Here is a 25203-nt window from a genome sequence, read left to right on the forward strand (position 1 = left end):
ATTTAGGGCAAGGCTCGTTGGTCATTGCCTTGCCTTGGTTGTTATTGTGCTGCAATGACAGCAAAATTATTTATCTTTTTGCGGCTAATTAAGAACAGAAGTGAAGAATAGGTTTGGTCTGAATATACTACAATACCTAGGGACCATTTACTACATCATAATGAGATGCAAGAGATATTGCATCACTCAGTATAAGTTTCTTACTGCTTTATTATTAGGAAAACATTTCATCTTGTAACTTAACTGACACAAAGTTAGCAGCTTATAAATAAGATTAACATGAATGAGAAAAATAACATTCCCCTCCCTCTCCCCAGGTGAAAAGATACACCCCTTTCCAAGCTCCCTTCCAGCACAGAATACTCTGTTTCACCAGTATCAGTACCCTTGCTACTGTTCAGCAGTTTGGTCTGTCTAACTCACCTTTTGCAGACATGTCATCAATACTGCCTGCCACTTGGGAGAACAGACTATACTGATTACAAAATACAGGTTCTATAAATCTGATTATTTTAATGATAAAACAGGATATTTTAGGCTTTCTTGTCCCTGAAGAACAAAGGACAATTGCAGATTGATTGTAAACCAATTAAGGACCTTAGAGCTATAAGTTGTGAATATAATTTCTTTCTCCTAGGGGAAGAAAACAAACAAACAAAAGAATAATTTTCTAGTTTCTACCTCTCTGTGTAATAACTTATGGTGTGAAGCTGTTAATTCAGATCTAAGTGTTGAATTATGACGTCAACTTTCTCAAGCCAGGGTTGTCACCAGATCCTACTCAGCTGCCTCTTTCAATGACCAACATTCACTGACATGTCAGGCAGAGAGGGAAGAAAGCACTGAACACCACAGAACACAAGGCATATGGCCAAGCACAAACACTTTTGCTCTTTAGGGGATGTTGTTCTCTGCAACACTTCACAGAAATTAAATAAACACTAGTTGTAGTCAGTGGCCCCACTTCAATACCATTTCCCTCCTTAAATGCAGAATGTTGGACACTTGAGAAGTCTCAGGGTATGGTACAGCTTTTGAGAAGGCGTTCTCCGGACTGACCACAGCAATCCACTCCCATCATGGCAGGTCACCACTGTCCTTAGAGCTGAATGGAAACTACAAGGATTTATCTTACATTTAAGGCTATTCCCTGCAACTATATCCTGCTGCCAATGCTCAGTTAATAGGCTCCTGTAGTGAATAACATCATGTGCTCTGTCAATTATTCATAATGAGACAAGCGTTTGCACATCAGAATGCCAACTTGTAATGTGATGAGCCTGTACTGCATGAGTGTATCAAAGCTCAGTCTCATAACATGACTAGTTTTCTAAGTGAACTTTGAACAGGATTTATTCCCCAGTCTGTTCAGTACTAATTTTCATGACTTTTGAAAGTAGAACATGTCTTCTCCTTGGCAACATTTTTAGATTATAGTTTGTATTTTAGGTGCTTGATTTACTGCTACATTGCATTTATTCTAACACATCATTGGTTCCCTGTCTCATACATCATATTTAGTTACCTTTTTATTGTATAATTTCTAGGTGACAGTGGCTATCCAGGACAGAAACAGCTGATGGATCTAATTTGATTTTGCCCTTATACCAGCAGAAGTTCACTTACTCAGAATTCATTGATCACTCAAAGGTCTTCTGGGATTGTGAAATCTCATTCTCGGTGTCTTTTCCAATTGTCAAAGCACAGACTCAATACCACATCTGACATCCTTGCAGCCTGCCTAGTTCTGCATAACACAGCAGTCAACCATGGGGTTATAGTCAATGATGGGACTCTCATAAAGGATGACAAGGCTAAATCTTACTGACTTCAGACATGCCAAAAAGGTATGTCTTTCTGAAAGGTGGGTTTGCTGATGATAAGCAAGGGAGAGCTCAGTGACAGCCATATCTTTAACAAGGAATAGGAAGAGCTGGGAAAGGATGATTAGGGCTGGAAAAGTCGGTTAGTAAAGGAAGAAGAAAATGCAGAAGGAGTTTTACACAAAGATCCATAGGTCTAAAAGCAAATAAATTGCACTACTTAGTGTAGGAAGATGACTGAACTCTTCCATCTGTGGGTTACAGTTCCCAGCTAACACAAGATAGTGTCCTGTGCACAGCCCATTGAGTTCAGTGGCAAGACAGCCAGCCTCATGGAGGGTACTGTCAGAACAACAACCACTCTCAAAGTGCTTGTAAACACCTTCCAGTCACTACGTGCACACAAAGAGGCAAGATGACGTTTATGGAACTTCAACAACTGCTTATGTTCAGTAAGTCTCATCCTAAGTTTTTCAGAGCAGATAAGGTGGAAAAGAAAGATATTGGGAAGGTAGATGACATTTAAAAGATGCAGTATTAAAGTCCTCCATTACAAGAATAAAGATAACTATTTTGTCAGCAGCAAACACATTTATCTTGATCTGGGAGAAACAACTGATAGTTCCTCTTACCTGAGGGAATTCTAAACCTGGAGCTAATCCATGCACCTACTACAGAATTTCGCAAACATTCATCAACACTTAGGTTACTGGTTTTGGAGCAAACACATTACCAAATATGAGTTTCTTTCACAGTAGCAAACATTATAATCAGAACAGACACTCTTTAATCACAGATTGCTTTCTGAACACATTTGCCAGTCTCATTTCAAACTGTTTGAGCACCTGAGCTTTCATTACTCTTCTCTGGAAAGTATTCACTATCCTAAATGCAGTCAGCTATGCTGAGTAACTTTGCTCTGATAGGCATTGTTCATTTTCTCCTTTTTTCCACTCATCCTTTGGAGGATATGAACATATTTTTCTCCCTGTGTGCTTAAAATCCTTCCACAAAAATCAGCTGCTACATCTTCTTGTCATAATCTTGTTTATATTCAAATAGGCACCAGTGTTGCTATGCCCCATCAAGAGACTTGGTCAATAGTTCCAAAAACACAAAAGTCACAAGGGAAAATGATGGAGAATTACATTCCCAGTAAAATGGTATTTAAAATCCCTTGGTTGGCTTGCAGACTACGATACTTTCATTTTGAAATACTGGTTTATTTCAAATGGAATTTTATTCAAACAGAATGAAAGCATAGCTTCTGAGGCAAGAGCTGCAGCCTTGGAACAGAGGGGGAGTGATCCCATACTTAACATCACCACTCAGAGCTGTGATCACACTCTGTTTTGCTACAAACACACTGTGCAGCCTTAGTCAAGTTGCTTAGGGGTTTTTTGTGGCTTAATCCCCCATCTTTGAGATAACTATGACTTAGACTCCCTATCTCACAGGCACACAGTGAGGATGAATGCATTAAAAAAAGAATTAATATATCACAATATAGTGATAGGAGTTCAATACCCTGCATACAGAGTAATTTATCTTTTTGTCTCCTGGATCAAGTACAGTTTCTAGGTGTGTGCAACAATACAAACCTAATCTATTAATATATAAGGAAACCAGGCAATCTTCATCCCTGCATTCCTGCATATGCAACCATGAACAGGAACACAAACTTCTATGTATGGAGGGGAAATGCTGGGGTAGGAAAGAACAGATTTTTTTCTTTAATTATAATGGGCTTAAGACAAGGACAGGAACCACAAGCTAGACACAAAGAAATCTGTTTGTTCCAACAGCACAAACAAGAAACACAACAAAAATAAAAAACTGTACAACAAATTCATATATTAAGTAGATATATAAGTATTTAGACACAATTGAAAAAAGATACTCCTTACTGCTATCTTGTGTAAGGAATACACTGTAATTTACTAGTATATGAATTATATACTGTTCCCAGGGTGAAACCTCTGTATTTCTTGCTCCAAACTACTCTGCCTATAAAATAGCTTTATTAGAGTTTAGCAATGTTAAGGAAAAAAGTAAAGGTAATGTCTACAGCTCCCATTAAAAACCAGATCATACATTTTACAGTGATTATAGTTTAATATACTATAAAAATGAGTTTTCACCAAATATTCAAAATTATAGATTTATTCAAATTCCCAGCAAAAAATCAAACTTGTGAATTGTGCAGATTATATAGCCAATAAAATATTTATTGTTGCACAATGTATATTGTTAACTGTGTTGACTACTTTTCACCAAGGTGCCAGAGAAATGAAAAATTAACCAGTGCAGAATATAAAATACAGGGGGGGTTGAGTCCTAGAGCTAGTTCATGAGCATACAAAACAGATTGTATTCAGAGCTGTAATATAGAAATTCTTCAGTGAAGAAGACACCAGAGCTGAATACCTGACAGCAGAACAAAACAGAGAACAGCATTAAAGCCTTGTAGTTGAGGTGCTGCATGCAAATGCAGGAAGAGCTGAATTAATAATGTTGAAGGTCTAGCTAACGTAGACAGTGGCTGTGTCAATGAATGTTTTAATGACATCTTACTAGTTTTAAGGACTAAGAAGTGAATACATGCAGCCTGATGGAGTTCTGGAAGTACAGTGAACATGTGGTTTAAAAATCTCTTTGGGTTTACAAAAACAAGTAAATATTTGAATATCCTCCTTCTCTGCAACTTCATAAACTGCTCTATAAAAATCACACATGTGGTTTGAGGTGCATATTCTTCTTTTCAGCATTAACCATAATCACTACCAATGAATCTCTTACTGTCTACCATTTATTCTTTTACAAAATTTACATGAAAATTCATTTACATGTCATCTACAGGGCACCGAATGTTGATCACGCTATGAAAGGAAAAACTGAATCAAACCCAACAATTTTAAAGTATCCTCTGGATATTTTGAACCTTAATGGTGTGACTTCAAATGTACCTTTTTGTCCTCTTGATTTTGAGATGACACACACAACTTCCTGATGGAGGACAAGGATAAGAGGTAGGCTGGCAGCACTAGAGTAGGACTCAGGCTGTTGCTCCAGCCATGCTGCACAGAAAGGCATTTCTAACCTGACCTGGCCATTCACAAATTACAGTGGATAATAAAACAAATACACAAATATTCTAGAGTGAGGACTTTCATCCTTGCCCTTGGCCTCTCTATTTCAGCTTTTCCTCCTCCAGACCACACCAAGTGCGGAAGTGCGACTGCACACTCAGAGTCATCATGTCCCAGCCTGACAAAGTGCTGACAACACAGCATTTAAGCTCAACCTTATTCTGTAGCTGTGGCCCAGCTGGACCCACATTCCTGCCCATCCTCTTCCACCAGAGCAGATTCCTCAAGCTGAGGGAGTAGGGACAACCCCTCCTCTCTGGGAGAAAGCCCAGGCTGCTGGAACATCAAAAATATATTCTGCCTCATTCTCCACAGCCCTCCTCATCCTCAAAGCACCATGGTGCTGATAACTGGCCAGGAAAAGCAGCTGCCTCTTAGGGTTCAGAATTTAAAGACAACTGTCTTTCTCCTCTCACCCCAACTGGTCATACTGCATGATATTGAATGACATTGAAGGCAATGTATTTGACAATGAAAAACTTTGCTGAATATTTCAGGATTAGCTATCCTAAAGAAACTTTGCTGAATATTTCAGAAAAGAAATAGGCTACCCTAGCTTATGTTAAAAGAAAAATTATACTACGACATTTCAGAAAGCCCTTGGAGACATGTGCTTGCTTTCTCAGGCCAGGCACACAGCAGCCACAGGTCCTGCTTTATGAAGAGGAGGAAAAATCAGCTGAAATTAATTGAAAAATGCAGGTTAGACGTTCTCTTAGGATCTTTCAGCTCCTGTATTTCTAATTGCTTGCTCTGCCAGCACGTGACACCTGCACATTTTTAAAATCTTTTTGATTTACCCTGAAGCAGCTGGATTGTGCCATCAGACAGCATGAACTCGGTGAGAAACACTGCTATTGTCTGCATACTCCTGGTGTGCGGGGCTGGAGAGGGGAGCATGTGTATGCTTGGAGGAGAGAAAAACAATTCCAACACCTTTCTGCTTAGACAGACTACACCATGGACCTACACAACATCAGGGCCAGATCCAAAAATCTGGGTGTCTAGAGCTAGGTTCCTAAAATTAATGCTTGAGATGCCTAAAAAACAATCTTTTGTGAAATTTAAACTATGAAGAAGCTCTTTTGAGACCAGTCAAAGCTTCAGTATTTCTGAATCCACTTTGGTACCTAAGTCCACGTTCCCATTTTAAGAAATCCTGGACTAGAACCTGTCCCACCTTGATATTTAAAAGCACTACAGAACAGAAAAAGCTGAACAGGTCTGGACAACCTGCACAGATGGGCAGGCAGCAGCCAGGCAGAGCAGTCATTCCACCCCGCTTACTGCTGTGGAAGGAACCTCACTGCTGAGGATAAAGACAGGCAAGGCACAGAAAATTTGCAGCTTTTTACACACACTAAGCAAAAGGATTAAAAATACCATACAGAACAAAGATTCACAATAGATCAGCCACACAACTCTGTAGAAGAACAAAGGTTTCATAAAAGAATGAATGAAAATAAACCACTTCCTGAGACTATAGGCAGCCCTAGAGACTTTTAAGTATTAGTCAGACCAAAGGCTGCCAGATGCTTCCAGAGTCCTGACTGCTCACTGGGGAGCTCAGGCCTTTCCAATGGGGCGAGGTAGGTCAGCTGGAGACTAAGGGTACACAGCTCCCCAGAGAAAGACTTTTTTGTTATGTTTGGGTTTAAGTGTGTTTCCTTCACAAGACATGGTCTGAGGCTCCATTATGTTTTCTACTTTGAGATTTTATTATGAGGAAAATAGTGACGCTTTTTCTTTCTTTTGACTACTTCCCTTGTTTGAAGAGTTTTACTAAAACCTGATGTCTAGATAAGAGTGGCCAGTTCATGTTAACAAACAACACTCTGCAAGTTCTGTCTTCAACAAACTAATTCAGGCTATCCAGCCAGAAGAGCTTTCATTCCCATACCCCATAAATTCTTTCTTTTGCCCCACTCATTTCCCAAAGTAAATTAAACTAACAGCTAAATTATTCTTTTTTTTCACCATTCCTCTAGATTTTTCATAGTTTAGCTTTTGCAATCTGAAGATTAAAGCTTATTTCCCATTTCCATACAAAAGTCGAGTAAGGCAGAGCTCTTATGCAATAGATAGACACAATAGACAATGTACAATAAATGCCTTTTTTGTGCCTTCTTTACCTCCAGCACAGTTCTTTCCCAGCCACAAGAAGTTCTAAGCAGGCATCACCTGCTCATCCCCATGACACTCCTGCAGCCAAGGCAGCTGAGCTGCTCACAGTAAGAAGTGCTTTGGGAACATTATACAATTTTACTTGTCTATGTTTTTCAGTCTCTCATAAAGTGATAACAGACAAAAGTTCCCCAAATAATAAATAACCAAAACAACATTTGAAGTGAAATTCTCATACTTACTTAGGACTGCTTGCTTGAAGCAACAGCAATGGTTGTGTGGGCAATGCACAGACTCAAGAATTGGATGTGATATGCAACCAGAAAAAGAGTTCACTTTTTGACCATCTATTCTCCAGGGAACACTAGCAAGAGATGACAGAGATCTATGGAAAAGAGAAGTTCATTATTTTAAAGCCTAAGCAAAAATAATTAGAAGCATGTAACAAAATACAAAGCCAGAAGGTAAGGCTGCCTTTCATTAGGAAAAGGCCCATCACTGCAAAAACATCCCTTATCTTCATGGGAATGCAGCCACAAAGCACTCCGGTGACTTCCGTGTTGGAGGCACTGCTACCAGTGTATTTCCCTATGAAACAACAACAGTTTATTCCCTATGATTTACTCAATTCAGGAAAAATGACTACTTTCTTCATTGCTCCATTTTTTCTTTAAAGTGATATAAACCTTCACAGATCAGTGAGAAATTTAGTTAAAATATTATATAAGGCATTCATCTTGATGCCTAGAGAGGCCACCTGGAACAGAAGCTAGACAGAGCTAAAGGAATAAAGTAGGTGTTTATTAAAAGGCCTTCAAAGGATACACCTTGGGCAGTAAAAGAGCCTGGCCGTGGCTCTACAGAAGATGGACCCAACATGGACCACAAGTTTTTGCACCTTTATGAGTTTTGGTCCATTTACATACTGGGGTTAATTGTCCAATTACAGCTCCAGGTTTTGCAGTCCCATCCCCCCAGATGGCTCTCCTCAATTCACCATGGTTTGCACTTTTTGGGCCTGAAGCTCCAACACTGTCCTTAGATGTCAGGCTGGAAAAGGATTGTTTTGTCTGACTAAACTGTGAAGAGAACTTGCTGACACTTCATATGAAGTTCAGAGTTACACATTAAGGCAGTATAGAATCTGAAAAATATGAAAGCTAAAACTTAAGGCATCAGTCTTTGAGGAAGCCACTGTCTGGCCTCATGGAAGAACTGAGTGAAAAACAATGAAAACACAAGCCTGCCAGACTTGCACACAGCTTCCTTTAAAGATCTATCTAAATAAGAATCTACTTTCAATTACTATGAAATATTTCAGAATTGCTTGTTCAAAAGCAATTATTTTTAATTTTATTAAATAATGACAGTACAATAACCTGAATAATTCTTACCCTTTTAAGTTTATCTGATGAGATGGCAATATATAATACACACTGAAGGACCTCAACTATTGGCTTTATAAGCTCTTGTTCTTTAGTTAATCCCAGGACCTCAGTTCAGGATACCATAGTCTTCATTCACTCACTTTAATTCTATGCCATATGAAGACAACATAACTCTTAGGTGAGTTTTCATGGTGAATTGCAACGTGATTGATATATTTAAGGTCTTATCGAGCTAGAAAAGATTTTCACAGTGATATGTGTTAACATACAAAATTCACTCATTTTTCTAGAAAGGGATGGTGATACATATAAACATATACACATATATACACAGACAAACATATATACACATCTATAAATTTATATACTTCTATATAAAAAAAAATATTAAAGTAAGAACTCCATTAAGGGCAATGATTCATTTACACCTCAAGAGTCTAACAAACATTCTACCAGGGTGTCCCATCCATGCTGAGAACAGGGCACAAAATAAAAACAAGGGATGATCAATTTAACAACACTGAAGAATGACTTAACAGAAGACAGATGATTCTCTTTTTTTTTGCTGAAAGATACGTTGCTTCTCTTTTCATACCTCTGATTCAAAAGAGATGACTTCAGTTATCTAGTTAAACATAGAAGAGAAAAAAATGTCACATTGTTGTCAGAGGTAGCTATGGTTTAGATACAAAATACCGAACCTGATACAACTAGATGATAATACCCTAATAGGGTAAATTACTACAATGAGGAATTTTCCTGCAATTTAGAGAAGCTCTGTTGCTTCTTACTAAATTTTCCATGGAACATATATATGAATATATACAAATGCATATGTTGACACCATCTGAAGTGAGCAGTTCCAACCCCTTTCCCTACAGCCTCCTCCACACCAGATGACATGAGTTCCTTCTCCCTGTGACGTGTCCTTGTGCCTTCGCTTTTCCCCAGGGCACGCGTCACTTCCCAGCCTCACTGTGGAAGTGGAGGCTCAGCACACAGGTCCAAGGACAGCTTCCCCCAGTTTGGGGTGGGTGCTGCTGGCCACGCCATGGTGCCAGGCTGCACCATCCGGGGCCAGCAGCACTCATGCACTTGCTTGGTTTTTCTGCCACTCTACAGGCACATGCAGCAAAGTTTCAGACTGGGTGACCTGATACTTGTAGCTTCTTGTTAATAATCAAATAAAAATTTAGTGTATGGGACTAAATAAACACATATGTGCTCAGTGCAGATCCTGATCACACACTACACACTCTGATACCAAATGGAAAGGAACCACAGAATCACAGAATCTCTAGGTTGGAAAGGACCTTTAAGATCGAGTCCAACCCATGTTCTAACACCTCAGCTAGGTCATGGCACCAAGTGCCACATCCAGTCTTTTTTTAAACACATTTAGGGATGGTGACTCCACCACCTCCCTGGGCAGATGATTCCAGTATTTGACCACTCTTTCTGTGAAAAACTTCCTCCTTAAGTCTAGCCTGTATCTCCCTTGGCGCAGCTTGAGACTCTGTTCTCTTGTTGTTGCCCGGAAAAAGAGACCGACCCCCAGCTCACCACAGCCACCCTTCAGGAAGTTGAAGAGAGTGATAAGGTCACCTCTGAGACCATTTACCTGTGGTTCTAAGACCAAGTACTGCCATTGCCTAGTACAGTTGAATGTAACTGTTCTGAGACACAAGACAGATGGGATAGGAAGATGTGAAGTACTACAAATAAAATCTAAAACTGAACTTTTAAATATTCATTCTGAACTATAAAGAGAGCTGTGGCTTTTGTGTGCTACAGATGGCTTGGAAATGCAGTGCAAACAAAGGACCAATTTCTGAATACTCATAGCTGCTCTACTATAATAGCTGGAGGCCCAAAACTCCAGGGGTTTGAGATGATTCAACTAGATCCTCTTACCTGCCAAATTTCATCAAAGCAACATTGCTTTTAACATCTTATAAGGGATGAAAGAAATATGAATAGTGTGGGGTTTTTTAATGAAAGATGGACTGCTTAAGCGCGAACAAAAAATTACAATATGAATGGAATGTGCAAGGTAAAGGGAAAACCATCCTTTTATTATACATACTTAAAGCATCTTATAAGATGAAATCTGTACTTTTTATAGATTGAAAGATTAAATATAAATAGTTCCTAGATTTAGATAAATGAAGGAAACAAAACCAAAAATAAGCATAATAAAAATCCCTGCCAGTCATAATCAATGAGAAACTGCTGACTGATTGCCAAGTATGGCCTTATGTTTAAACCTAGGAAAGACACGTGTTTCTTTGTAAGGTACTGGGGCATGACCTCATCAATCAGAGATTATTCTCTGCATAATAGTTCATGGAAAGAAACCACTAATGCCAGCTCCTCATCTGCCTTCCAGACAGAGGCCAGCTGACATGAATACCACTGGAAGGGGACCCAGCCCAAGCAGCACTGCTGCCAAGACCATACACTGCCGCATGGATGTAGCAGTACATTAGCACTTCCTGATGCTATTAGCTACTAGCAAAGATTATAAAATCTTTGGCTCTAGAGAGGGGATACCCTCACACCTTTTACATGTGTTTGAGCTCCTATAAGAATGGAACTGGACAACTAAATCCAAAATAAAAATGGAGTCTCTGTGGGGGAGCAGAGAACACCCAAGAGGCAGAGAGGATCCCTGAACTGCCAACAGTCCTCCAAACAGAGAAACCACCACAGAAACAAACACGCAACACTGAATCCCAGCTAGAAGCCAGGTTTATGGGTAATTATGAAGTGCCACTGCCAGCTGAAGGGAGAGAAAGTGCAGGAATAAGGGAAAAGGCATGAAGGTCTTGATAAAAATGTAACCATCCTTTAATGACAGTGAGAGCCAAGAGACAGTTGCAGTCTGATACCAAATGATGGATGAAAGATGACAAGTGGGTTATATTTTCTGTGAAATCAAGTGAATTAGCCAGGAGGGACGGGCAGAGGGAGGCAGCCTGGACAGCAAGAGCTGTTGGGGAAGGGATGGTTCAACTACTGCTGCTTTGCCAAGCTTAGAGGAAAGGGTTCTGTGAAAAATCAAGTTAAGATGATGGGAGTTGGGTTACAGAATTTAACTGCTTCTAGAAAAATCAGGAAAAGTAGCAGCTTATGGCAGGGAACCAGCCTGCTGGTTTGGGGAACAGCCCAGGTGACAGGTGTGAACTGAAAATGTGAAACCTTGCTGCAGAGACACAGGAGCCTTTACTGCTGGCAGAAGGAGAGGAAGGAGGAATTGGCAAAGCTGGAGGAAGCAGGCCAGAGGACCAGGGCCTGCCTTTCGACCATGTTTGTCTGATGCTGGATCTGCATCCATCAGAGCACAAGCAGGGACTGCAGTCTGACAGTGTGGCTTGGCTTCTGTTCACAACCAAGACAAAAAAGTGGCAGATGAACTGAGGGGAAAGGGCAGGATCCTCTGGCAGAAAATATAGCTTTTCCAATGACCTTGCTGTCCTTTTGAGAGTAACTGCTTTCCAGGACAGATTGTCCCAACAGGGCACTTAAATGCCTTCAGCACAGTACAGTACTTAGAGATAAAACTGAACAACTTTTCATGAAATCTGCCTCCAATAAAAACATCTTTATTGCCCTGGGCTAATGTGTAAGTTAGTGAGGGATTATAGTTCAGTTTCTATAGCCATTTCATGTAATAGGGGAAAAAAAATCCATAGGGACCTCATCTGTTGGTCCTCTAAAATACAAAAAGAAGTGTTACGCTGCATTTAATCATGGTAATAGGCTATCAGCTATTTTCCTAAACCTTCATACTCACTGCTGTCATTCTAGGCAGAGCCAATCAACCTGACTTAATCATCTTCTTGTGACTTGCTCCTCTGTGCCCCTTCCTTTTGAAAATACATAAATTCTAATTATTTTTTAATCCTTTACTAAAACACTGGCAAAATGAGTGCTCCCCTTCCAGCATACAGATGTGGAAGTTTACAGGCACAGGGGCTGCAGTACTCCAGGGCCTGGTCCCCTGGGGCTGCGTGTCACTGTCAGGGCTTGGCAGAGGGCACCACTGCCTCCCCAGGAGCAGTCCTCTCCTGGCTTCTCCTGCTCCTCTTCTAGAATGACAGCAAGCATTACAGTGAGGTTATATTTGCATGTTGTAAGGCCACAGTGACTGGTGCTAAAATAACAAACCTAACCCTGAGGTGAATTTGCTTGTCCACAAAGGTATGCACCTGAATGCTTACCCAAACTGCCAGCCCCCTTCCAGGATATGGTTTCCTCATGGACACCTTCATCTGCACCTTCCAAATGCTTTCTTCTGAGCTGTCTCTGCCCTTCTCATCTGGTGGAAATGGGGCTCCTCTGTGTCTCACTTCCCTCTAGCGCACTATCACCTGCAGCCTAAATGTACGTATGCAGGCTCACCTGTGCTGTGCATTACTAAGAGAAAATACTCCAAAATCAGAAGACAAGCTTTAAAATTATAAATTGATTTCAGTGATCACAAATACAGTTCACATTGCAGTTTTGGCTCTGTTCACCTCTGCTGCAGAAAGGGGAAGTCTAGCTCTTCATAAAACACCAAGTGTTCAGTGAGACCCAGAGCAAAGGAGGAGTTATTTTTGTTGGTCTGTTGCCTTCTCTAAAGTCTATAATATAACAATTCATGCATACATATCACAAGAGGCAGCAGGGCTGTCACCACCAGTTTGCTGCCTAACGCCTCATGCTTGTAGTAGCACAGCTGTGTCCCCTGCCAGCTCCTGCAGAGTGGCAGGCTGGGACCAGGAATCCCACAGGGACAGGTGCTGTCCCATGTCTCCATGCTTTCACCCAGAGACAGAGGTGGAACACGCACTGTGTGCTGCTCTGCCTTCAACACACTGCTCTTAGCTTCTGTTGATAAAGTGGGAACTGTCCCACAGTGCCCAAGCAGCAGACAGACACACAGTGGCTGGGTCCATACCACGTTCACCTGTGGTATGCAGGTGAACACAGAGCAACCTGTGTTCCTGAAGCAAGCAGTTCATGATCCAGTTCCCAGAGTTGTCCTAACCCTGACTGAGCAGGACCTGTGCTTATAAAGAGCTCCTGGGCTCTCTCTAAGTCCTACCATTATATAAAGTGTAAACTCAGGCATTATCATTCCTTTACCCTCCCAACCAAAAGATGAGACCACCAGCATCCCACTGTTCCTCCAGCTATACCACATATGAAGTTTCCACTTCTGTCACGAAAATAAACAAACCAGAGGAAACTCATGCTGCCTACTTTAATGTCCCAATTCCCCAGCCTATGAAAGACTATCTACATTGCAGTATGTTTCTGTCCAAGCCTTAACAGTTAACTGTCCCCCAGGAATCACTTGTAATTGGGGAAAGAAGCACTGAAAAATCAAACCCCTCGCTGCAGTTGTTTATGGAACAGATCACCAATTCTGGGAGATCAATGGGATAAACATGGCCCAAACTGTTTCCTGTATAATCATCGTAAACTTACAAGGATGCTCTTATAAAATGTACTTTAATTGGAGGAGCTTACTTTTTAATTTGCAATTTTAAATGTGAGCATGTTATAACTTGTAGATGAACATTTCTATAAAGATAATTACATATGGCAAGACAGAAAAACTTTTTAAAACATTTTCTCTTGAATGTGTGCCTGAATTCATTTACAACTGTTGCTGCTTTAAACATTTCAGGCAGAATAAGTGGATGGCACTAAACAGCTTAGCTGCAATTATTATGGAATGTCTGAGGTATAATTTCCCCTGCGGTTTTGTTAGGCGTGCAAAATTCATAATTCTGATTTGTGGCAGGTACTTATTACCCATCGCAGGTGGAGATATGCAAATATTATTCTAGTAGGGTTGAACAGTCTTTATTTCTGTATTCAGCCATTAACGAGATTTGTGAGTCTGGTACTCTGGGGCCATTTAATTAATTAGATGGTACAGATAAAATATAAATTGTTTTGTAGGCTACACAATTCCAGTTCTAGAAGATGTAAAATATGGCTAAATGAACTTAGTATGGACTGATTTATTGTTCCATGTACAGCAGAGGGTAAAGCAAAATTCTGCATGTTACTTTTGCCCATATAATCCTGTACCGTATCCTTGCATTGTCAAGCACTGTGAGAAAGGGATGTTATTTGTTTGCCATTGTTATTAAGATTGTCTATCAGTTATCCTCTTTATAATAAACTGCTGGCATGCATCAAGCAAGCTAAAAAATAGGCATGTTTTTTATGGAAGCCAATATGTGCATGTTTCAGAATAAGCACGTATTTCCAAGACATTTAGATTTGGTAGGATAATATTGTCTCAAGGTCTGACACTTCTATTTTAAATAAATCATTTCCAGGGGATAGATAAGCTAAACTTGCTAGGGGGAGTGCAGAAGGAAGTTACAGCAGTACCTTAGCATCTAGAATTTCAAAGAATTCTATAACTGGTCAATTCACATACTTCTTTTCCTAAATTATGATCTCTCTACTCCTCCAGAAGATTTCTGGATAATTTTGAATACAGGAATTGGGGTTAAAAAATCCACAACGTGCTTTTATTCCCCAAAGTGATAGCTATAATGGCCACTATAAAAGAAACAGCATTTACCAGGAGTTACAGCAAAGTACATGGTGAGACATTCACCTCCCCTCATATGGAGGAAATAAAATGCACAAGGCATGAGACCGGAAATTGTTAGCAAACTGTCGGCATTTAAAGACAGGCATTGACCATTATATTAGTTTTAAATTGCAGGAAAATACTACACTACACAATTACAGTACTATAAACATTGAATGAAAACCAGTTAGTTTTGCTAAAGTAGGAGTATAAACAGCAGTCACTCTTATTGGTTTATTGAACATATTTTGGGGCCCATTCCAGCTGTCTTTATTAGCTCTAATGCAAATGATTTTGCACTGCTATTTTGCCAAGCTCTGGTAGCTGTACTACTGCAAACAGAGCCTGCTGCTTTGTGTCTGCTGGAGACTTACTGACAAATATGATACAGGATACATAAAATGAGTAACAATACAGAACTGGCACCATACAGGAAAAAGAAAACTAACGGGGGAAATTATACCATAAGGGTAGGAGCTGGTATGGTTTTGTGCATGTAAAACAAAAGCATACAAGTTTAAAATCAGATACATACCGGGAGTTTCTCTGATCACTCCCCCACAGGGTGAGCAGAGCTGGTCATGGCCCTGCAGCTGCATCCCCTGGGACCTGTCCATCTGCCTAGAAGGGTGAAAGATTCAGGGCTGACAGACCCCAGCAAGAGCAGGGGCTAGGCAAGAACAGGAAGACAGGAAGAGTCACAGATAGGGAGCAGGCTAGACCAGGACAAGCGTCTGAGAGGGAGGAGAGCTGCTGGTGTGGGAGAAGGTCTTCAAAGACATAAGGACTGCTTATAACTTAAAGAAAGAGCTTCTGACTTTGGAGGCACTCTGCACAGGAGAGGCACAAACTCCTTTGAATAGAGCTATGGAATGACCTAGGAATATGGCTGCAGAAATAATAAGTGTAAGGTAGAAAGTAAAGCAAATTAAAAGGAGAAAGCATTGATTGGGATCTAAGGAAAAGGGCCAGTCATTTTGTGGGTGAACACAATTGATCATGTCAGATATTTACTGTGACTCAATTTTCAGTAAGAAACATCAATTGACTGTGTGGTGAGAAATTCCCTGAAGCAGAGGACACTGCAAAACCAGGATAACATGTGGGGAAAAGAGCTGTGGACAACTGAGTCTGAAAATGGGATTTCCCACATAGGAGAGTAGTGGGTGTTTTCATTACTGCACCAGCACAGCTGACTTCACACTGGATTGTCAGCTGTCATCTGCACACTGAGAAACGTGGGGAATCTGAGTGCTGGTGCAATGGAAGTGCAAGAGCTATGCCCTCATGGTGCACTTGTGGGAACACCCAAGTGAATATTGTGATATATTGTGAATATATCACAATATTCAATTCCTAAACAAACCCTGCCAGCAAGCATCAGTGATTGAGTGAATAGCTTGTGTGGACAAATGGAGCAGAAGTACTGTGACCAGAACTAGAGAAAAATCTCAAGGGGAAAACATATTTTTAGTTAAATACAGAACAACATAATTGACAGTGATATCTATGGAAATGTTTTAATAGAAAAAAATAAATACTTATGGTGTTCAGACACAATGAGGCCAAGTAACCTGCAGGCTTTAGATAAAATGCAGCAGAGAATCAAACTCATTTCAATCTCACCTCTCAAAGCAGTTGCAGAACGTGGACTGTGTCTCCTCCACATAATAACAAACTGTTTAGGAAAAAAATTAAGTCTAGATTTCCACAGAATAAATACACCAGAATAATATTCTGCATTTCAATACCTTAAAATGGATAAACAATACCCATGGGTAGAATCTTTAAAAAAAAAACAAACCATTTCTGCAGGAGATGAAATCTAGAAAACAGTTTTAATTACATCTTTCCAAGGACTTCATAAAAATCCAGGCACAGCAGCAGTGCTGCGTGCGGTACCTCCACAGAAGGTCTGAGCTATGAAGTCCAAAACGAAGGAGGAATTCTAGTATTACTTTTTTTTTCTTTCCCCTAGGTATGCAAGCAGAAACACATCATTAGTTCAAAATCAATGCACAAATGAGAGATGGGATCAGAGAATGACATCTGTTCATGGTAGCACAGAGAGCAGTGCCATGGGCCAAGTGCAGTTCCTGAGTTGTTGAGGGGAGCAGCGCTGCATCAGGCATCTGATGCCTCTCAACACACATGGAACTGCTTCCTGCTGGTGGGTGATTACCACCAGCAATTTCTCAGAATAATGAAAGTAAGCAATGTTTTACGTGGTACTATAGTATCTACCAAGTATAGTATTTGCAGAGGGATAATGGAGCAAAAATGCCTGTGTGAGGAACCTCTGCTCCACCCACAGACACTGCTGGGCAAGCATCACTCCCCTCTGACAGCAAGTGCTCCTCATCACCAGAAGCCCCTGGATGAGCCCAAACCTACATGCAGAGAACCATAAGGCCAGCTGGGAGGAGTCACAGGCACTTGAGGCCATGTTCCTGTTGGGCAGGGCAGGAGCAGGAGGGTGAGACCCACAGAGCGCCTACAGAGTCAGAGACACACAGCACATCAGCACAAGGGTGCCATTGCACCAAGGTGCTCAGGACGAGCAGCACCACTTGCTTTGAGTTCAGCTGAAAATATACCACCATCACCACTCCCACCAAGAACATTAGCACAGAATTTCTGCACTCCTGTCATACACACAAAACACTGGCAATAACAAAAGGCTGGGTAAGAGCTGACTGGCCATCTGAGAGCACTGGAAATCAGCCTAAAGCTCTGTGCCATATGTATAGATGATGAGCTAAACCAAGAGCAGAGGACGTACTTGAGAAAAAAACAACAAACAACAACGAAACATTACCTTGGAGGAAAAATCTGATAAGCAGCCTAAACCAAAACAGTGCCCAGCCCCATCAAACCACAAGTTTGTTGACGATTCCCTGCCTCCTGTTACAACAGCTATGTTTATTCACATATTGTGCTTTTTAAGCTGTACATTCAGCCAGTACAGCTCAGCGTAGCTCCCCTGCCACACAGTACAGTAAGGCTGCAAACATGACTTCAGCAAGGTAAGATCAATTTACACACACTAAGAAAGCATTCAAAAATTAATGCAACTAATCTCCTGGTTTCACCTGACAGGAGGTAAATTATTGATCTTTGCAATATGAAAGCACCAAAAAGAACAAACTCAGAACGGCACACTTTCATGTGCACCCTTGCCTCCTCTTGTCAAACTTAACACAGTCATATCCAAAGAGCTGCAGGGAGATTTGAGAAACACATGTTCCCCCTGTACAATTTAATCATGGTGTGAGGAAAAGGCAGATGCTCCAAGAAGTCTGTGGTTGTGTAAACAAGAAAGAGCATAACCTGAACCCATGGCACAAACCCAGGCTCGCAGGTCTTTTCTTAATCTTTAATATGCAATTGAGGATGTACAGCTCTACAGCCTGGTACAGGCACTGATACATCACCCAAGTTTCTCACTCAAGGGACAAACCTGTTTTATTAACCAAACTTCCTTTTTCTCCATTTTCCCCCCTCTCCTGGCAACTGTCTACACTGCAACATAAAGCAGAGCTCCTACAAAGGCACTGACAGGCTGACACTGTGGAGCTAAAGCCTCCTGCACAGCAGCCACCCCCCTCACACCTACCTGCTTTCTTCCACAGAAACACCACTAAAATGCGGCATGGGAATTTCCAATAGGCAATATATAAGAGAGTAACACAAAATAACCCTACTAACAGTCCCCAGTATTTTCCCTACTTCTTCACTGTCATCATTGTGGAAAAAGGAGCAATTCCTCCAGGACAGGTCATTGTTCCTTGACCCTAAACACACAGCATTACATCAGGCCACAGAAAGTCCTGTGATCCAGGTTAACATCTGCTGATATTAGCTAAAAAAATTATTTTGATACTCTTCCACTCTGTATACCATGTGCATTAATTCATTATATGGATGAAACAGATTGGATGGTCTGAGCACAGGAAAGGTTTTCATTGAAGACACTGATTTTTTTTTTTCATTTTGTCTATTTTTTAAGCCTGAAAATTCTAGGTTACACCTAAACCTTTTTGTCTAACACAGCACTGTGGCTTTTCAATGTATTTCAGCAGGAATCTCACAGCTTCCACCAGGTACATCCCACTTTTCACAAAGCTTATGAGAGCTGGAGGAGTGCTCCCAAACTTTGCGTCAAACTACAGCTGAATTTATTATGGCATATTCAACTGCATCTCCCAAAAATTATCCTACTCTCTGCTGGAAAACTTTTGGCCCTACCCTGTAAGGAGAAACATTATCCTGCATATTCTGGCTTCGAGCAGGGTTTGAGCACAGGATGATGGAGAACCCCAGTGTATTGCTATGACACAATTCTTTTTCAAAATGCATTCAAGAGTGAATTTTGCATTCTACTGAAACATGAGCACAGACACAATTTCATGGACAAACCATACCACTGAGAACTTGGCTTAATATTTATCCTAATAATTTTCTGTATTTTCTCTCACTCTTGTCTCCATCTCAGATGAATAATTTCTCTGTCTTTTCCCTTGTTTTATCTCAGAGATGCTGTTGATTAGGAATAGGTCCTTTCAGTCTTTTCAGTTCTACAGATCTCATATAATTTTCATCAAGTTATTTTTTCTGCTGTTTTCTGTTGTACTCCTTTCTCCTCCTGCCTTTTCAACTTCCTTTCAAAGACTGGAAATGAGTGAGATGAAAGTTAATGGTCCTCTACTTACCCTAGTACTTCTGCTAGCTTTTAACTTCAATATTGGTGGTAGTTCACATCTAACCACTACACCATTTCACGGCCTATTTTGCCTTCAACATCCTCATGTTACCCTGCAAAGATGCTTCTAAAATGAATTCTACTGTAAATTTCCTTATAATGTCATGTTAGGGAAATTCTGCCTTTGTTTTAGTGCCTTCATTATTATTCTGTCAGCTCATCCCTTAGCAAAAGTTTTGCTGTAGCCCCACTGGAAAGACTAATATATATATTAGTGTGTATATACATATATATATATAAAAACATATAATTTTTTTTATATATACTGTCTTTATGTATTTCGAGGAGGTATACTATAGGCCACCAATTTTTTTATTCTTCTCTTGTCTTGCAGCATATATAAAGTTTTCTTCTTTAATCTTGATTGTGTTACTTGATTATATCCCCTTTTCTTGGTATAATCACAATCCTTCCCATCTCAATCCCCCTTTACCCTCTGCTTCTTGCTCCTGTACCAGTATTCACTCCTGTGAACTGGAGAGATGGAAGCAGATGAAAGATGTACTTCTGTTTTCTTTTTTTCTCATTATTTTATCAGACGCTTATAATTTTCTCAAAAAATTGAGGTGTCACAGAGTACTGTCAAGGGCTGAGTAGTTTATCACATTTTCTCCTCAATGCATTACAATTCACTTGCATGCTGTCTACTTTAAGCACTTCTTAAGTATTATTTTCTATGCCCTCAACAACATCCTGAAATGACAGCAACATCTTCAGCAGACAGATTATCTCAGCAGCCAATGGTTTGCACACTCTCTGCACAGCTCTGTATCAGTGATGTCCTGTGTTGTACAGCCTGTCCCAACCTGGATGTGCTGCACTGAGCCTCACTGTATTGCACGAAATCTGGAGAAGGGTAATTCCTTTGGGAACAACCCCTGGTTTCCCTACAGTCAGTGAGTGCAGCAGCTCAAGGGTGCAGCATTTCAGCCATTGGGCACTCTGCCACACACGCAGCAGGAAGAGTCTCTTGCTCCAGATCATTCAAATCGCTGCATTCCCATCACTGATGCTGTAAGTGCAGCTTCAGCGCACTGCACTCTGCTGCAAGCACGGGGTGGGAAAATGCACCTCAACCATGTGCCCAGCAGGGATTTGTTGATTGCTATTTGCAGCAGAAAGCTGTGATTTGCTTCAGCAATCAACCACAAATTAGCATGGTCACATCATAGGCCAACTCTTGCTTACCCACAGGTTTTACATCCTTTCTGAAAGGGAAATGGCTTCACATATGCTATTGTCCTGCTACCTCCCAAGTACCCTTTAGACTACAGTTCATTTTAGCCAAGTGTCTTTCTGCTGGCAAGAACCAGGAAAGAAGGAAAGAATTAAAAATAAAATCATATGATTATGCCCAATGATTTAGAGTTGATATTAAATACCCCAGTAGCATTAGAATCACTGTAGTTGTCACTGTAGCTTCTGCAGTATACATATACATGCAGGTTATCACAAAACATTTCTGAATAGTACCTCTATCTAACAAAAGTTTGATAACATTGTAGTTAGCCGTATTATGGTAATTTAACCTGTAAAAGTTCAGAACTTTTGTTCTAGGAACTATATGAAAACACAAGTAACAAACTTTCATCTGGAAAATAATCTAGCATGGAAAGATTTCATAACTGTTTCTAGTATCCATAAGAGATAGCAAAAGAAAAGATTGCCTGGGGGCAGGCTCTCCTCATGCTTCCATTAGTTCCAGAGAACTAATGTTCCAGCTCTGAGTTCCAGAGAACTCAGACAAATTAATTTTGGTGTCAGTGCAAAGGGTTTGGCTTTAGAGGCTTTCTATATGGAAATGCAGGTTTTGCTCACTACACCACTAACAAGAAGTAGGAAATTAAATAACGCATAGGTGCAATTAGGCAAAACAGTTTCTTTTAGTGCCTTCTGCATGGTACAACAAAACTCATTGTTTGCTAATCAAATACTAAAAGTAGATTTGTGGTGGACTCAGGGCTACTGTCAACAGGGGAGGAGAACAGACCTGCCGTGGCAGCTGTGTGTGGGGAGATGCTGCATCCTGGCAGGGGCTGGAAGCACCAACTGCAGAGCTCCATCTGATGGAAACCCTAACGAGATTTAAAACCTTCACACAGCAAGGCAAGTAGGTAATACATGTAGTTATGCTTGAGCACATTTCAAGGGTTTGCACCACCAATTGCACAGAGGTTTTACTATACACAAAGACTACTTTGTGTTTAATGGTAAGAATATCCATATGAAAGCAGGACAACCAGCAGTTGGAGCACAGCTTGATGAATTACAGAGGGTTTTCTGACATCTTTTTAATTTGATTTTTTATTTCTAAAGAAGAATTTTCTGGTGTGACAAGTACAAGCCAACTATTAACTATTAAACAAAGGGGAGAATATTTTGGTTAACAGTCTTTTACTCTCTTTTTGAATGTCAGCACATGTCCCCCTGGCAGATTCCATAAATTCAAGAGCTACCAGATGGCTGTGTAACAGAAATGCCCAAAATACACTCTAGAAATTAAAGAATCACAACAGAAGACAATGAGTGGGTCGCTAAGAGACACGAACAACATCTACTCTCAGTCATCACTTCCATTAGGTGGACAGAGCAATCTAAAACAGTGCCAGGAATGGCTCATCTTCCACCTAGAAGAGAGTGGAGCACAGCCTGCTCTAGTGTGATGCAACATAGCAGCACACTGCAGATACAGCTTGAAATGTATACATTTTAGAAGAGTTGATTTTAAAATCAAAGTAGTAGAAGTGAATAGAAAATGACAAGAATAATTTTCTTGCAGCATTTGCCTCTGGGAATGATTTATCTCCACATATAATGCTCATCTGAGATTTGAAACTTCTACACAGGGTTTGTTTTTTTTTTTAACTAGGCATTTTACATATCCCCTTTTCCAAATCTATACTCAGTTTCTTTTATCATTATAGGATTATAGGGTTTGGAATTTTTTTTCTTTTTTTGCTATATTCAGTAACTTTCACACTTAAAAGCAGTGCTACAAGTGTCCTCAGTTACAGGTGTGCAATCAGTCATCAGGGATATGCAGATAAAAAATTATTCACAGTTTCAATTTCCCCCATCTAGTTAGTAGCTGCTGTACAAAATCTTGCCTGACTGGTATTTTTATGAAAACTTAACTCCCATCGACAAGACGTCATTGATTTAGGAAGCGTGGTCTAAGTGAATATTTATATTCTGAATTTCTGAGAAAAGAAAATGTTACCCAGGAAAAACGTATATGCTCGCATGAAGCATTCTCTGCAAGAGGGCAGCAGAACACGACTTCAGTCAGACACGCAGCTTTCACATAAAAGAATTTCAGAGGTGTGAACAGCAGGGCACTGTGCGCTGAGAGAGGCAGGGATTTGGGGCTGCTGTCTGTGAACAGGACAGTGCTACAGGCTGAAGCCTTCACGCTGCAGAAGCACATGTTTACAAGAAGATCTCGGGCTTGTAAATAGCAGGGCTTTAAGCAAGCAGAGAAGAGTTCATGTTCCTGAGAAGGGAATGCAGCACAAAACGTCCTGCTTCTTCACAGAGTAACCCCGCTTGCAGCTGTCTAAAATTAGAGACATAACCATTGTTCCAATGGATAATCAGGGCTAAGAGCTTTTTCAGGGCATCTCTTGACAGCCTGAGGGTTGGTACAATTCAGCATGTCAGTTTAGCTGCACTGAAAACCTGAAAAGGCCAAATTATAGGAGGGTTTTTCTGTATTGCATCACAAAGATACTAACAATATCAACAGGATTGATTTGATTATGAGATTAAAAACACGTTAATGCCATTTAATGAGATCAATCATGTTCCAAAAAAAAAAAAAAAATTGAACTATATCAGGAGGGAGTATGGCGAGTTGGTTTAATGTGAGTGCAAAATTTGGTGCCCATGAAAGATTTCTTGGTCAATTTTTAAAATTCCCTTTAATCTCCACATAGTAGAGCATGGAAGTCCATTACAGAAAAAATTACAGTATCTCAGTTTTGAAATTAGAAGGCACCACAGTAAATAATGTTCCTTTGTCAGTGCCTGAGAGGCAACTTACAGTAGTCCCACATTTCAGAGGGAACTATGCTGAGAGAGCAACACCAGAAATGAGTGCACTGAGGCAGAGCCCCTGAAAATGGCAGGTACCTGCTGAAGTTCTAAAATGTGTCCAGCACTGGTACACTGCCAAGTTCCACTCTGCTTGAATTCACCAAAAAATGGCTCTGCCTCCACTTTGCTATCCAAGACACTGTCTCCAGAAAGAAAAATGGATGATTACAGAAGACACCACAGCTAAGTGGCTGCAAACTAAAGAAACAAAACTGTGCAACCTAGGTTCAACAAATAACAAAGAGGGAAAACAGTAGCTGTTAAGCATGCCTCATAATCCACAAAGTAATCATTAAGTACCACAAACTATTCAGCAGTTTTCTAAGTTTAATTACATAAGGTCTTCCTACAAAAATCCATGCCTTTGTAGTCCAAATTTGAATATGATGTGAGCAAAGCATTCCAACAATGTATCAACTAGCCAAAAAAATTACATTAAAAAGTAATTGCAAACCAGAGCCATTTTTGTGCTCTATAGCAGTAACTTGTCTTTTCTCAGCACAACATGCAGTCTGCTGTCCATGTTATCATGAACACACTGGTTCAAAGTTTCACAAATGTTGATTCAAAGTTCAAGTAAGCACATCCTGTTCTGTATGAATTCAGACGATTACAACATCCAGAGTTTATTTTTCTCGGAATTCACTGAGTGCCCCTTCCACATCAAGGAACCTCAGAGGACTCCATAACTGAGATAACAGGCTTTCTAGTAGCCCTACCCCTCTGCAAATATATGAGCATGATTTTAACTGCTATGACAAGGTTCATTTTTTCACACTGACTGCTAAACTTGCAATTTGACTGTGAACTGACATTTTGATAAGGACTTAACTGCACACCCCCCTCACCAACCCATGTTCACCTGTCCTACAGGTAGCAGAGCCTGGTGCATCAAAACATTCCAGATTAAGTGTCTGAATATACTGACTCAGCTGCACTGCAGCCACCTTACCCTTAGTAGCAATCACCATCTCTAAAAGAAGTCTGATTGCTATGAACAAATGCCATGGGAGATACTGCAGCACCTTCTCCCTCTACTTCAAAAGCCCAAGGAAGGTGCCTAGTCAAAGAGAAATGCAGCTGGCAGCAAATGCATTTCTCTGAAGAGCACCACAGAGCCTGTGCAGCTCCTGAGCCCCGCAGTGCAGCAGCTGCACCCTTCCGCCCGCAGCGCACTGCCACCAGCTCAGTCCCCAGCAGCACGCGCAGCGCTGCAAGCACCATCGTCCCCAAAGCACTGTCCGTCATGCTCCTT

The 25203-nt window shown here is 40.6% G+C and overlaps 1 long non-coding RNA gene across 1 annotated transcript in view; it reads right to left on the reverse strand.

Moving 5' to 3' along the window:
- Positions 1-25203, reverse strand: part of LOC121362093 — a 52373-nt gene that overhangs the window by 9399 nt on the left and 17771 nt on the right. The window contains exon 3 of the long non-coding RNA XR_005956442.1: positions 7339-7481. This is a non-coding gene — a long non-coding RNA (uncharacterized LOC121362093). The remainder of the gene's footprint in view (positions 1-7338; positions 7482-25203) is intronic.

Source organism: Pyrgilauda ruficollis, unplaced genomic scaffold (genome assembly GCF_017590135.1).
Source record: "Pyrgilauda ruficollis isolate IOZ18807 unplaced genomic scaffold, ASM1759013v1 scaffold6, whole genome shotgun sequence".
Classification (NCBI taxonomy): Eukaryota; Metazoa; Chordata; class Aves; order Passeriformes; family Passeridae; genus Pyrgilauda; species Pyrgilauda ruficollis.